Source organism: Pectinophora gossypiella, chromosome 28 (genome assembly GCF_024362695.1).
Source record: "Pectinophora gossypiella chromosome 28, ilPecGoss1.1, whole genome shotgun sequence".
Taxonomy (NCBI): domain Eukaryota; kingdom Metazoa; phylum Arthropoda; class Insecta; order Lepidoptera; family Gelechiidae; genus Pectinophora; species Pectinophora gossypiella.
In genome coordinates this window covers 1,015,624-1,029,131 of record NC_065431.1, presented here as the reverse complement: position 1 = coordinate 1,029,131, position 13,508 = coordinate 1,015,624, and the positions used below count along the sequence as shown (strand labels likewise).

Here is a 13,508-nt window from a genome sequence, read left to right as displayed (position 1 = left end):
CTCATCCGTCTAAAACTACTGCAGCTTCTCACGACCTGTATAGCCGGGGAAAAGAAGCGGCTAGAAAAAAAATGGTGGCTCGTATTGTAAGTAAATAGGTACTTCTGTCGTGTGGGTTGTGAGGTGGATGACCAATCTCATCAACCCCGCTGTCTGGGTTACTATTAAGCCGCTATAGGCCCCTGACATGACTCATGTAACGACTACGTACTTACATCAGTAAGTAGGTAGTAACCGGGACCACCGGCTTAACGTGCCTTCCGAAGCACGAATCGTCTTACTTCCGGACAATCAGGTGATCAGCCTGTAATGTCCTAACCAAACTAGGGATCCCAAAGTGATTTTTGAAATATTTCCTCACCGGAATTGGACTTTGTTAGACTGGAATGGAAAATGCTACACCGACAAGAGCGTGGCTCTTAAATTGATGATGATGGTCCTCACCGGGATTCGAACCCGGGACCTCCGGATTTTGAGCCCAACGTTCAACCACTGAACCACAGAGGCCGTTAAAAAACTTACATAAAGTAGTATGCTTACATAAAGTAGCTTTAAGCGATAAGGCTGCCATTTGCCATTTACTTAGTTAAGAGTTTTTTTTTGTAATTATTTATTTTTATTTTGGTGCAATAAAGTGTATTTGTATTGTATTGTATTGTATTGTACTGTATTGTAGTATGATTTTTCTATATGTTTTTCATTATTTTGCTTCATACGGCGTACCGTACGGAACCGAATATTTGTTTTTTTCTCCACTGTCGCGGCCGATTAGTCATCGTAATCCCGTCATGAAGCAACTCTGACATTGCGACGGGATTTCAGTTTAATCCCCTCGTTTTAGGAGATATTATGACATCACATGTGAGTTTATGGCCCTGCGCAGACGACAGACTATCCGTGACGCACTTTTTAGTCTGTGAAAATATAACATAAATATGCAATTATATGCAGTAACGCACACGACGCGCAAAAAGTCCGGCGCGTTACTGCATATAATTGCATAGGTTATATTTTCACAGACTAAAAAGTGCGTCACGGATAGTCTGTCGTCTGCGCAGGGCCTAAGTCAGTCTGTGCTTACCCCGGTGGGGAATAGGCGTGAGTTTATGTATGTATGTTTTAGTTGTAATTTAAAAAAATATGTTTTTTTTTTAGGTTTTGTTGCGTAGTCTCGCGGTTTTCATTGTTTGACTTTATGAATCAACAGTTTTTTTTATTGTTTACTCTGAGAAATCCGGTTAAAACCAAGAAGCTTATGTTCTAGGAACATGTGATAATATGTTGGTTTTTCTTGCGCCGCATCTTCTCTGCTAAATACATACAGGGTGTTAGACGAAACGAAAACTTTGAGGGTTGATTCAGACCATATTTTTCAGTTGATATCAAATGGAATTTTCAGTCGCAAAAGTATGGAAATGAAAATAATAATTCTTGAATTTTGCGACGGGTTGGAACGTACGGCGGGGTCCCATCCCTATTTGGCGGATATCCCAACTATTCACACAAAGCGTGTCGTTTCGTCCTTCATTATACGCACTGCTAAGGAGTGGAATTCTCTGCCGTCTTCTGTATTTCCGAATGCATATAACTCGGGTGCTTTCAAGGCCAGAGTGAACAGGCACCTTCTGGGCGAGCTCCATGTTAGGCCTCGTCAATGCCTTCGGGCGAGTCTGGGGCCAAGAGCATACCCATCAAAAGTAAAAAAAAAGACGGAAAATTTTACTTGATATTGACTCAGACAACAGCAATAAATATTCCTTCTCTGTCAGATTTCTTGCAAACTGTATTCAAATCTGATAACCAAACTAAGGACTTTACTTAAAAAATGACGTCACAGGACAGTATTTCCATGGAAACGCCAAAGAAAACTGTTGTTTTGACGTTTCGTAAAAAGTATCTCATTTGACTAGGTTGTCAGGTAGGTAGGTATAGTTTGAATAGACAAATAAGGAAAAGATGTATAGATCCAAATCGTGATTCAGATCGGATGACTCGGGATGGCCCGCAGCGAACGGATGTAGTAAAGATACTTATGTAAAATATTGGGTAACGGTGTGAAATGTAGAGGCGAGACAAGTTCTAATCAATTCAAAAATTGATTTTATACAATTCATAATTATTATACAATTACATACATAAACTCACGCCCGTTATCCCTAATGGGGTGGGCAGAGCCACAAGTAATCAAAGACAACTTGCAGCCACTGTTGATACGATGTCGTAAGCTGGATATGATGAACCTTATGGTGATAAGGGATCAGCCTATCGCCCATAACATTAGTCCATCATGTTAGAGGACACAATCCCTTCGTCGGTTTTTACGACATGCCCGGGAAGACAAGCAGCTGAACGTGTTCTATGTTTTTTATTTGCTCCCAGAACAGCATAGAAGCAAACAACATATTATACAATTAATTTGACAAAATTAATGTTATAACAATATTTCTAAAAAAAACATCATCATCATCATCAGCCCATTAACGTCCCCACTGCGGGGGCGGGGGCCTTCCCTATGGATGGATAGGGAGATCGGGCCTTAAACCACCACGCGGGCCCAGTGCGGATTGGTGGTTATTAACGACTGCTAATGCAGCCGGGACCAACGGCTTAACGTGCCTTCCGAAGCACGGAGGAGCTCGAGACCAGCCTTTGCGAAAGTTGCTTAACTTCAACAATCGCAGACCGAGCGCGTTTACCGCAAATAAACAAAATAATATTGATAATTAATTATAATTGCTTCTATGCTGTTCTGGGAGCATATAAAAAACATAGAACACGTTCAGCTGCTTCTCTTCCCGGGCATGTCGTAAAAACCGACAGAGGGATTGTGTCCTCTAACATGATGGACTAATGTTATGGGCGATAGGCTGATCCCTTATCACCATAAGGTTCATCATATCCATCTTTGGACTTCGTATCAACAGTGGCTGCAAGTTGTCTTTGATTACTTGTGGCTCTGCCCACCCCATTAGGGATTACGGGCGTGAGTTTATGTATGTATGTAATTAATTATAAATTAACAATTCAAGAGCTTACGTAGAAACATACACCCCTAGACCTTACATATTCTAAAATAAATTATCTTTATTCATAAATTCATAATAAGGTACTTTCCAGGGTCCGTTCCTCAAAAGCAAAATTACCTTTATCTTTTAATTTTACCTTTGATGGGTTTGCTTTTGGCCCCAGATTTGCCCGAAGGCATTGGCGAGGCCTAAGATGGAGCGAGCTCGCCCAGAAGGTGCCTTATAGTGTGTAGTGTAGTCTTATTTTCCGTTTAACCTTCTTATATCATGGATAACAGACATTATGCATTTTCTATCTCCATCCATTCATATATAATTTATGCCACTTTGTTCCTTATTGTAATTATAATAAGCTAAAATATCGGCTGCGGTCACCTGAACGCCTTTCGGCGTTCACGGTAAGCGGTGCGAAAAATATCCGAACGCCAAAAGGCGTCATTGGGAAATAAGAGGATAATAACCCTTTTTATTACACCCAGGCACAATTACGTCTTACACCCATTATTATTCTGATCGAAATAAAGAAAGGCGATATAGGTAGCAACATAATTCTATACATTAACCTCTCATATGCCGAGATACCAGACACAATAGATTTTACATTGTGTCTGGTCGAGATCCGCGTTCCGGCGTTTAAGGGGTTAATGTAATCCAAATATAGCAATAATTATTTTTATATATGCATCCGTCATTACATTATATTTTTTACAACTATACGTTTAATTCTGCTGGCCAGTTATTCTGCGCGCCATGTGGCCGAACCTTCAAATCGAAGTTCGGTTTTGCTAGCCACATTAGAGCCTATCAAATCATCGACCTGGGATAGACATTTAGGAGTCGCCGTCGCCAGACACGGCTTGGATGATGATGATGATGATGATATTTTTTAATAATTATGTACCTGAGTAAAGAGGAAATACACATAATATGATATGACATATAAGTATACCTCTCTCTTTATTTAAGAGTTGCGCTCTTGTCGGTGGAGTAATCGCCTTCATTACTCCATAGATAGGGCGTGTAGAACGGTGGTTGCCCCAATCGCCTTCCGTTCCGCAGTACACCGACCAAGAAGATAAGTATACCTAAATTGTAACAATATTTGCATGCTATTGTTGAAAGCTGATAAGGAGGGACTTTTAAAGATAAAGATAAAGATTTTTATTGTGCATAAATTTAGGTACAGTTATAGATAATATTTGCAGTTATAGTTGCAAATTACGTCTCACTAAATTTTGCCTTTGCAGGCATATACACATTTTACACAGGCAATGATATTTCATTTCACACCATATTTCATTATAACATAAGAGAAAGAAAACAATAATAATAATAATAAAAAAATCAAAAAATTATTAAAGAATATATACAATGAATAAGTAGGTCTATGAAATAACTATTTAGTTTTCATTCAAAAATTCTTTGACGTCATAATAACATTTTTGTGCAAGCCATGTCTTAAGAGCAGTTCTAAATTTGTTCATATTCATAGTTGTAAATGACTCCGGAAGTTTATTGTACAACCGAACATCCATCTATTAATGTACCCTTTTCAAAAGCAAATATAAAAAAAAATATATAATATATTATTCTATTTCTAAATAGGCAGTTATCACGTTAATTCTGTACAGCGCCATCTATACAACTTTTGAGGAACGCAGCAAAAGTCCCTCATTCCAACATGACATAAATAATACTTTATATATAAAAACTATTATTTATATAAAAACTTTATATTTGATCGATTCATGAAGGTTGGTGGAAGGAGTCGACAGCATTCTTAGGCCAAACTTACTACTTGCGGGTGAAAATTATGTAAATGTTTTGACTTTGAGTGGCAACTCTTAAAAAACTGCATATTTGATCGAATCATGAAGGTTGGTGGAAGGAGTCGACAGCATTCTTAGGCCAAACTCACTACTTGGGGATAAAATTTATGCAAATGTATTGACTTTGAGTGGCAACTCTTAGAAGACTGTTTATTTGATCGATTCATGAAGGTTGGTGGAAGGAGTCGACAGCATTCTTAGGCCAAACATACTACTTGAGGATAACATTTATGGAAATGTATTGACTTTGAGTGGCAACTCTTAGAAAGCTACATATTTGATCGATTCATGAAGGTTGGTGGAAGGAGTCGACAGCATTCTTAGGCCAAACTTACTACTTGCGGGTAAAAATTATGTAAATATTTTGACTTTGAGTAGCAACTCTTAGAAAACTGCATATTTGATCGAATCATGAAGGTTGGTGGAAGGAGTCGACAGCATTCTTAGGCCAAACTCACTACTTGGGGATAAAATTTATGCAAATGTATTGACTTTGAGTGGCAACTCTTAGAAAACTGCATATTTGATCGATTCATGAAGGTTGGTGGAAGGAGTCGACAGCATTCTTAGGCCAAACTTACTACTTGGGGATAACATTTATACCAATGTATTGACTTTGAGTGGCGACTCTTAGAAAACTGCATATTTGATCGATTCATGAAGGTTGGTGGAAGGAGTCGACAGCATTCTTAGGCCAAACTCACTACTTGGGGATAAAATTTATGCAAATGTATTGACTTTGATTGGCAACTCTTAGAAAACTGCATATTTGATCGATTCATGAAGGTTGGTGGAAGGAGTCGACAGCATTCTTAGGCCAAACTTACTACTTGGGGATAACATTTATGCCAATGTATTGACTTTGAGTGGCGACTCTTAGAAAACTGCATATTTGATCGATTCATGAAGGTTAGTGGAAGGAGACGACAGCATTCTTAGGCCAAACTTACTACTTGCGGGTGAAAATTATGTAAATGTTTTGACTTTGAGTAGCAACTCCTAGAAAACTACATATTTGATCGATTCAGGATGGTTGGTGGAAGGAGTCGACAGCATTCTTAGGCCAAACTTACTACTTGGGGATGACATTTATGCCAATGTATTGACTTTGAGTGGCAACTCTTAGAAAACTGCATATTTGATCGATTCATGAAGGTTGGTGGAAGGGATCAACAGCATTCTTAGGCCAAACTTACTACTTGCGGGTGAAAATTATGTAAATGTTTTGACTTTGAGTAGCAACTCCTAGAAAACTACATATTTGATCGATTCAGGATGATTGGTGGAAGGAGTCGAAAGCATTCTTAGGCCAAACTCACTACTTGGGGATAAAATTTATGCAAATGTATTGACTTTGATTGGCAACTCTTAGAAAACTGCATATTTGATCGAATCATGAAGGTTGGTGGAAGGAGTCGACAGCATTCTTAGGCCAAACTTACTACTTGAGGATAATATTTATGGAAATGTATTGACTTTGAGTGGCAACTCTTAGAAAACTGCATATTTGATCGATTCATGAAGGTTGGTGGAAGGAGTCGACAGCATTCTTAGGCCAAACTTACTACTTGCGGGTGAAAATTATTTAAATGTTTTGACTTTGAGTAGCAACTCTTAGAAAACTGTTTATTTGATTGAATCATGAAGGTTGGTGGAAGGAGTCGACAGCATTCTTAGGCCAAACTCACTACTTGGGGGTGAAAATTATTTAAATGTTTTGACTTTGATTGGCAACTCCTAGAAAACTGCATATTTGATCGATTCATGAAGGTTGGTGGAAGGAGTCGACAGCATTCTTAGGCCAAACTCACTACTTGGGGATAAAATTTATGCAAATGTATTGACTTTGAGTGGCAACTCTTAGAAAACTGCATATTTGATCGAATCATGAAGGTTGGTGGAAGGAGTCGACAGCATTCTTAGGCCAAACTCACTACTTGGGGATAAAATTTATGCAAATGTATTGACTTTGAGTGGCAACTCTTAGAAAACTGCATATTTGATCGATTCATGAAGGTTGGTGGAAGGAGTCGACAGCATTCTTAGGCCAAACTTACTACTTGGGGATGACATTTATGCCAATGTATTGACTTTGAGTGGCGACTCTTAGAAAACTGCATATTTGATCGATTCATGAAGGTTGGTGGAAGGAGTCGACAGCATTCTTAGGCCAAACTCACTACTTGGGGATAAAATTTATGCAAATGTATTGACTTTGATTGGCAACTCCTAGAAAACTGCATATTTGATCGATTCATGAAGGTCGGTGGAAGGAGTCGACAGCATTCTTAGGCCAAACTCACTACTTGGGGATAAAATTTATGCAAATGTATTGACTTTGATTGGCAACTCTTAGAAAACTTTATATTTGATCGATTCTTGAAGCTTGATGGAAGGAGTCGACAGCATTCTTAGGCCAAACTTACTACTTGCGGGTAAAATTTATGCAAATGTGTTGACATTGAGTGGCAACTCTTAGAAAACTGCATATTTGATCGATTCATGAAGGTTGGTGGAAGGAGTCGACAGCATTCTTAGGCCAAACTTACTACTTGGGGATAACATTTATGCCAATGTATTGACTTTGAGTGGCGACTCTTAGAAAACTGCATATTTGATCGATTCATGAAGGTTGGTGGAAGGAGTCGACAGCATTCTTAGGCCAAACTCACTACTTGGGGATAAAATTTATGCAAATGTATTGACTTTGAGTGGCGACTCTTAGAAAACTGCATATTTGATCGATTCATGAAGGTTGGTGGAAGGAGTCGACAGCATTCTTAGGCCAAACTCACTACTTGAGGATAAAATTTATGCAAATGTATTGACTTGGATTGGCAACTCCTAGAAAACTGCATATTTGATGGATTCATGAAGGTCGGTGGAAGGAGTCGACAGCATTCTTAGGCCAAACTCACTACTTGGGGATAAAATTTATGCAAATGTATTGACTTTGAGTGGCAACTCTTAGAAAACTGCATATTTGATCGATTCATGAAGGTTGGTGGAAGGAGTCGACAGCATTCTTAGGCCAAACTCACTACTTGAGGATAAAATTTATGCAAATGTATTGACTTTGATTGGCAACTCCTAGAAAACTGCATATTTGATGGATTCATGAAGGTCGGTGGAAGGAGTCGACAGCATTCTTAGGCCAAACTCACTACTTGGGGATAAAATTTATGCAAATGTATTGACTTTGATTGGCAACTCCTAGAAAACTGCATATTTGATCGATTCATGAAGGTCGGTGGAAGGAGTCGACAGCATTCTTAGGCCAAACTCACTACTTGGAGATAAAATTTATGCAAATGTATTGACTTTGATTGGCAACTCCTAGAAAACTGCATATTTGATCGATTCATGAATGTCGGTGGAAGGAGTCGACAGCATTCTTAGGCCAAACTCACTACTTGAGGATAAAATTTATGCAAATGTATTGACTTTGATTGGCAACTCTTAGAAAACTTTATATTTGATCGATTCTTGAAGCTTGATGGAAGGAGTCGACAGCATTCTTAGGCCAAACTTACTACTTGCGGGTGAAATTTATGCAAATGTGTTGACATTGAGTGGCAACTCTTAGAAAACTGCATATTTGATCGATTCATGAAGGTTGGTGGAAGGAGTCGACAGCATTCTTAGGCCAAACTTACTACTTGAGGATAACATTCATGGAAATGTATTGACTTTGAGTGGCAACTCTTAGAAAACTGCATATTTGATCGATTCATGATGGTTGGTGAAAGGAGTCGACAGCATTCTTTGGCCAAACTTAGTACTTGCGAGTGAAAATTATGTAAATGTTTTGACTTTGAGTAGCAACTCTTAGAAAACTGTTTATTTGATTGAATCATGAAGGTTCGTGGAAGGAGTCGACAGCATTCTTAGGCCAAACTCACTACTTGGAGATAAAATTTATGCAAATGTATTGACTTTGATTGGCAACTCCTAGAAAACTGCATATTTGATCGATTCATGAATGTCGGTGGAAGGAGTCGACAGCATTCTTAGGCCAAACTCACTACTTGGGGATAAAATTTATGCAAATGTATTGACTTTGATTGGCAACTCTTAGAAAACGTTATATTTGATGGATTCATGAAGGTTGATGGAAGGAGTCGACAGCATTCTTAGGCCAAACTCACTACTTGGGGATAAAATTTATGCAAATGTATTGTCTTTGAGTGGCAACTCTTAGAAAACTTTATATTTGATGGATTCATGAAGGTTGATGGAAGGAGTCGACAGCATTCTTAGGCCAAACTCACTACTTGGGGATAAAATTTATGCAAATGTATTGACTTTGAGTGGCAACTCTTAGAAAACTTTATATTTGATGGATTCATGAAGGTTGATGGAAGGAGTCGACAGCATTCTTAGGCCAAACTCACTACTTGGGGATAAAATTTATGCAAATGTATTGACTTTGAGTGGCAACTCTTAAAAAACTGCATATTTGATCGTATCATGAAGGTTGGTGGAAGGAGTCGACAGCATTTTTAGGCCAAACTCACTACTTGGGGATAAAATTTATGCAAATGTATTGACTTTGAGTGGCAACTCTTAGAAAACTGCATATTTGATCGATTCATGAAGGTTGGTGGAAGGAGTCGACAGCATTCTTAGGCCAAACTTACTACTTGGGGATAAAATTTATGCAAATGTATTGACTTTGATTGGCAACTCTTAGAAAACTGCATATTTGATCGATTCATGAAGGTCGGTGGAAGGAGTCGACAGCATTCTTAGGCCAAACTTACTACTTGCGGGTGAAATTTATGCAAATGTGTTGACATTGAGTGGCAACTCTTAGAAAACTGCATATTTGATCGAATCATGAAGGTTGGTGGAAGGAGTCGACAGCATTCTTAGGCCAAACTCACTACTTGAGGATAACATTTATGCAAATGTATTGACTTTGAGTGGCAACTCTTAAAAAACTGCATATTTGATCGAATCATGAAGGTTGGTGGAAGGAGTCGACAGCATTCTTAGGCCAAACTCACTACTTGGGGATAAAATTTATGCAAATGTATTGACTTTGAGTGGCAACTCTTAGAAAACTGCATATTTGATCGATTCATGAAGGTTTGTGGAAGGAGTCGACAGCATTCTTAGGCCAAACTCACTACTTGGGGATAAAATTTATGCAAATGTATTGACTTTGAGTGGCAACTCTTAGAAAACTGCATATTTGATCGATTCATGAAGGTTGGTGGAAGGAGTCGACAGCATTCTTAGGCCAAACTTACTACTTGGGGATAACATTTATGCCAATGTATTGACTTTGAGTGGCGACTCTTAGAAAACTGCATATTTGATCGATTCATGAAGGTTGGTGGAAGGAGTCGACAGCATTCTTAGGCCAAACTCACTACTTGGGGATAAAATTTATGCAAATGTATTGACTTTGATTGGCAACTCTTAGAAAACTGCATATTTGATCGATTCATGAAGGTTGGTGGAAGGAGTCGACAGCATTCTTAGGCCAAACTTACTACTTGGGGATAACATTTATGCCAATGTATTGACTTTGATTGGCGACTCTTAGAAAACTGCATATTTGATCGATTCATGAAGGTTAGTGGAAGGAGACGACAGCATTCTTAGGCCAAACTTACTACTTGCGGGTGAAAATTATGTAAATGTTTTGACTTTGAGTAGCAACTCCTAGAAAACTACATATTTGATCGATTCAGGATGGTTGGTGGAAGGAGTCGACAGCATTCTTAGGCCAAACTTACTACTTGGGGATGACATTTATGCCAATGTATTGACTTTGAGTGGCAACTCTTAGAAAACTGCATATTTGATCGATTCATGAAGGTTGGTGGAAGGGATCAACAGCATTCTTAGGCCAAACTTACTACTTGCGGGTGAAAATTATGTAAATGTTTTGACTTTGAGTAGCAACTCCTAGAAAACTACATATTTGATCGATTCAGGATGATTGGTGGAAGGAGTCGACAGCATTCTTAGGCCAAACTCACTACTTGGGGATAAAATTTATGCAAATGTATTGACTTTGATTGGCAACTCTTAGAAAACTGCATATTTGATCGAATCATGAAGGTTGGTGGAAGGAGTCGACAGCATTCTTAGGCCAAACTTACTACTTGCGGGTGAAATTTATGCAAATGTGTTGACATTGAGTGGCAACTCTTAGAAAACTGCATATTTGATCGATTCATGAAGGTTGGTGGAAAGAGTCGACAGCATTCTTAGGCCAAACTTACTACTTGAGGATAATATTTATGGAAATGTATTGACTTTGAGTGGCAACTCTTAGAAAACTGCATATTTGATCGATTCATGAAGGTTGGTGGAAGGAGTCGACAGCATTCTTAGGCCAAACTTACTACTTGCGGGTGAAAATTATTTAAATGTTTTGACTTTGAGTAGCAACTCTTAGAAAACTGTTTATTTGATTGAATCATGAAGGTTGGTGGAAGGAGTCGACAGCATTCTTAGGCCAAACTCACTACTTGGGGATAAAATTTATGCAAATGTATTGACTTTGATTGGCAACTCCTAGAAAACTGCATATTTGATCGATTCATGAAGGTTGGTGGAAGGAGTCGACAGCATTCTTAGGCCAAACTCACTACTTGGGGATAAAATTTATGCAAATGTATTGACTTTGAGTGGCAACTCTTAGAAAACTGCATATTTGATCGAATCATGAAGGTTGGTGGAAGGAGTCGACAGCATTCTTAGGCCAAACTCACTACTTGGGGATAAAATTTATGCAAATGTATTGACTTTGAGTGGCAACTCTTAGAAAACTGCATATTTGATCGATTCATGAAGGTTGGTGGAAGGAGTCGACAGCATTCTTAGGCCAAACTTACTACTTGGGGATGACATTTATGCCAATGTATTGACTTTGAGTGGCGACTCTTAGAAAACTGCATATTTGATCGATTCATGAAGGTTGGTGGAAGGAGTCGACAGCATTCTTAGGCCAAACTCACTACTTGGGGATAAAATTTATGCAAATGTATTGACTTTGATTGGCAACTCCTAGAAAACTGCATATTTGATCGATTCATGAAGGTCGGTGGAAGGAGTCGACAGCATTTTTAGGCCAAACTCACTACTTGGGGATAAAATTTATGCAAATGTATTGACTTTGATTGGCAACTCTTAGAAAACTTTATATTTGATCGATTCTTGAAGCTTGATGGAAGGAGTCGACAGCATTCTTAGGCCAAACTTACTACTTGCGGGTAAAATTTATGCAAATGTGTTGACATTGAGTGGCAACTCTTAGAAAACTGCATATTTGGTCGATTCATGAAGGTTGGTGGAAGGAGTCGACAGCATTCTTAGGCCAAACTTACTACTTGGGGATAACATTTATGCCAATGTATTGACTTTGAGTGGCGACTCTTAGAAAACTGCATATTTGATCGATTCATGAAGGTTGGTGGAAGGAGTCGACAGCATTCTTAGGCCAAACTCACTACTTGGGGATAAAATTTATGCAAATGTATTGACTTTGAGTGGCGACTCTTAGAAAACTGCATATTTGATCGATTCATGAAGGTTGGTGGAAGGAGTCGACAGCATTCTTAGGCCAAACTCACTACTTGAGGATAAAATTTATGCAAATGTATTGACTTTGATTGGCAACTCCTAGAAAACTGCATATTTGATGGATTCATGAAGGTCGGTGGAAGGAGTCGACAGCATTCTTAGGCCAAACTCACTACTTGGGGATAAAATTTATGCAAATGTATTGACTTTGAGTGGCAACTCTTAGAAAACTGCATATTTGATCGATTCATGAAGGTTGGTGGAAGGAGTCGACAGCATTCTTAGGCCAAACTCACTACTTGAGGATAAAATTTATGCAAATTTATTGACTTTGATTGGCAACTCCTAGAAAACTGCATATTTGATGGATTCATGAAGGTCGGTGGAAGGAGTCGACAGCATTCTTAGGCCAAACTCACTACTTGGGGATAAAATTTATGCAAATGTATTGACTTTGATTGGCAACTCTTAGAAAACTTTATATTTGATGGATTCATGAAGGTTGGTGGAAGGAGTCGACAGCATTCTTAGGCCAAACTCACTACTTGGAGATAAAATTTATGCAAATGTATTGACTTTGATTGGCAACTCCTAGAAAACTGCATATTTGATCGATTCATGAAGGTTGGTGGAAGGAGTCGACAGCATTCTTAGGCCAAACTCACTACTTGAGGATAACATTTATGCAAATGTATTGACTTTGATTGGCAACTCTTAGAAAACTTTATATTTGATCGATTCTTGAAGCTTGATGGAAGGAGACGACAGCATTCTTAGGCCAAACTTTCTACTTGCGGGTGAAATTTATGCAAATGTATTGACTTTGATTGGCAACTCCTAGAAAACTGCATATTTGATGGATTCATGAAGGTCGGTGGAAGGAGTCGACAGCATTCTTAGGCCAAACTCACTACTTGGGGATAAAATTTATGCAAATGTATTGACTTTGATTGGCAACTCCTAGAAAACTGCATATTTGATCGATTCATGAAGGTCGGTGGAAGGAGTCGACAGCATTCTTAGGCCAAACTCACTACTTGAGGATAACATTTATGGAAATGTATTGAATTTGATTGGCAACTCCTAGAAAACTGCATATTTGATCAATTCA

General features: G+C 38.6%; 1 non-coding gene across 1 annotated transcript; it reads right to left on the bottom strand.

The window, feature by feature from the left end:
- Positions 1–434: 434 nt before the first annotated feature.
- Positions 435–508, bottom strand: Trnal-caa (transfer RNA leucine (anticodon CAA)). Its single transcript has one exon. It is a non-coding gene; the product is annotated as a tRNA-Leu (tRNA).
- Between the last annotated feature and the right edge of the window lie 13,000 nt (positions 509–13,508).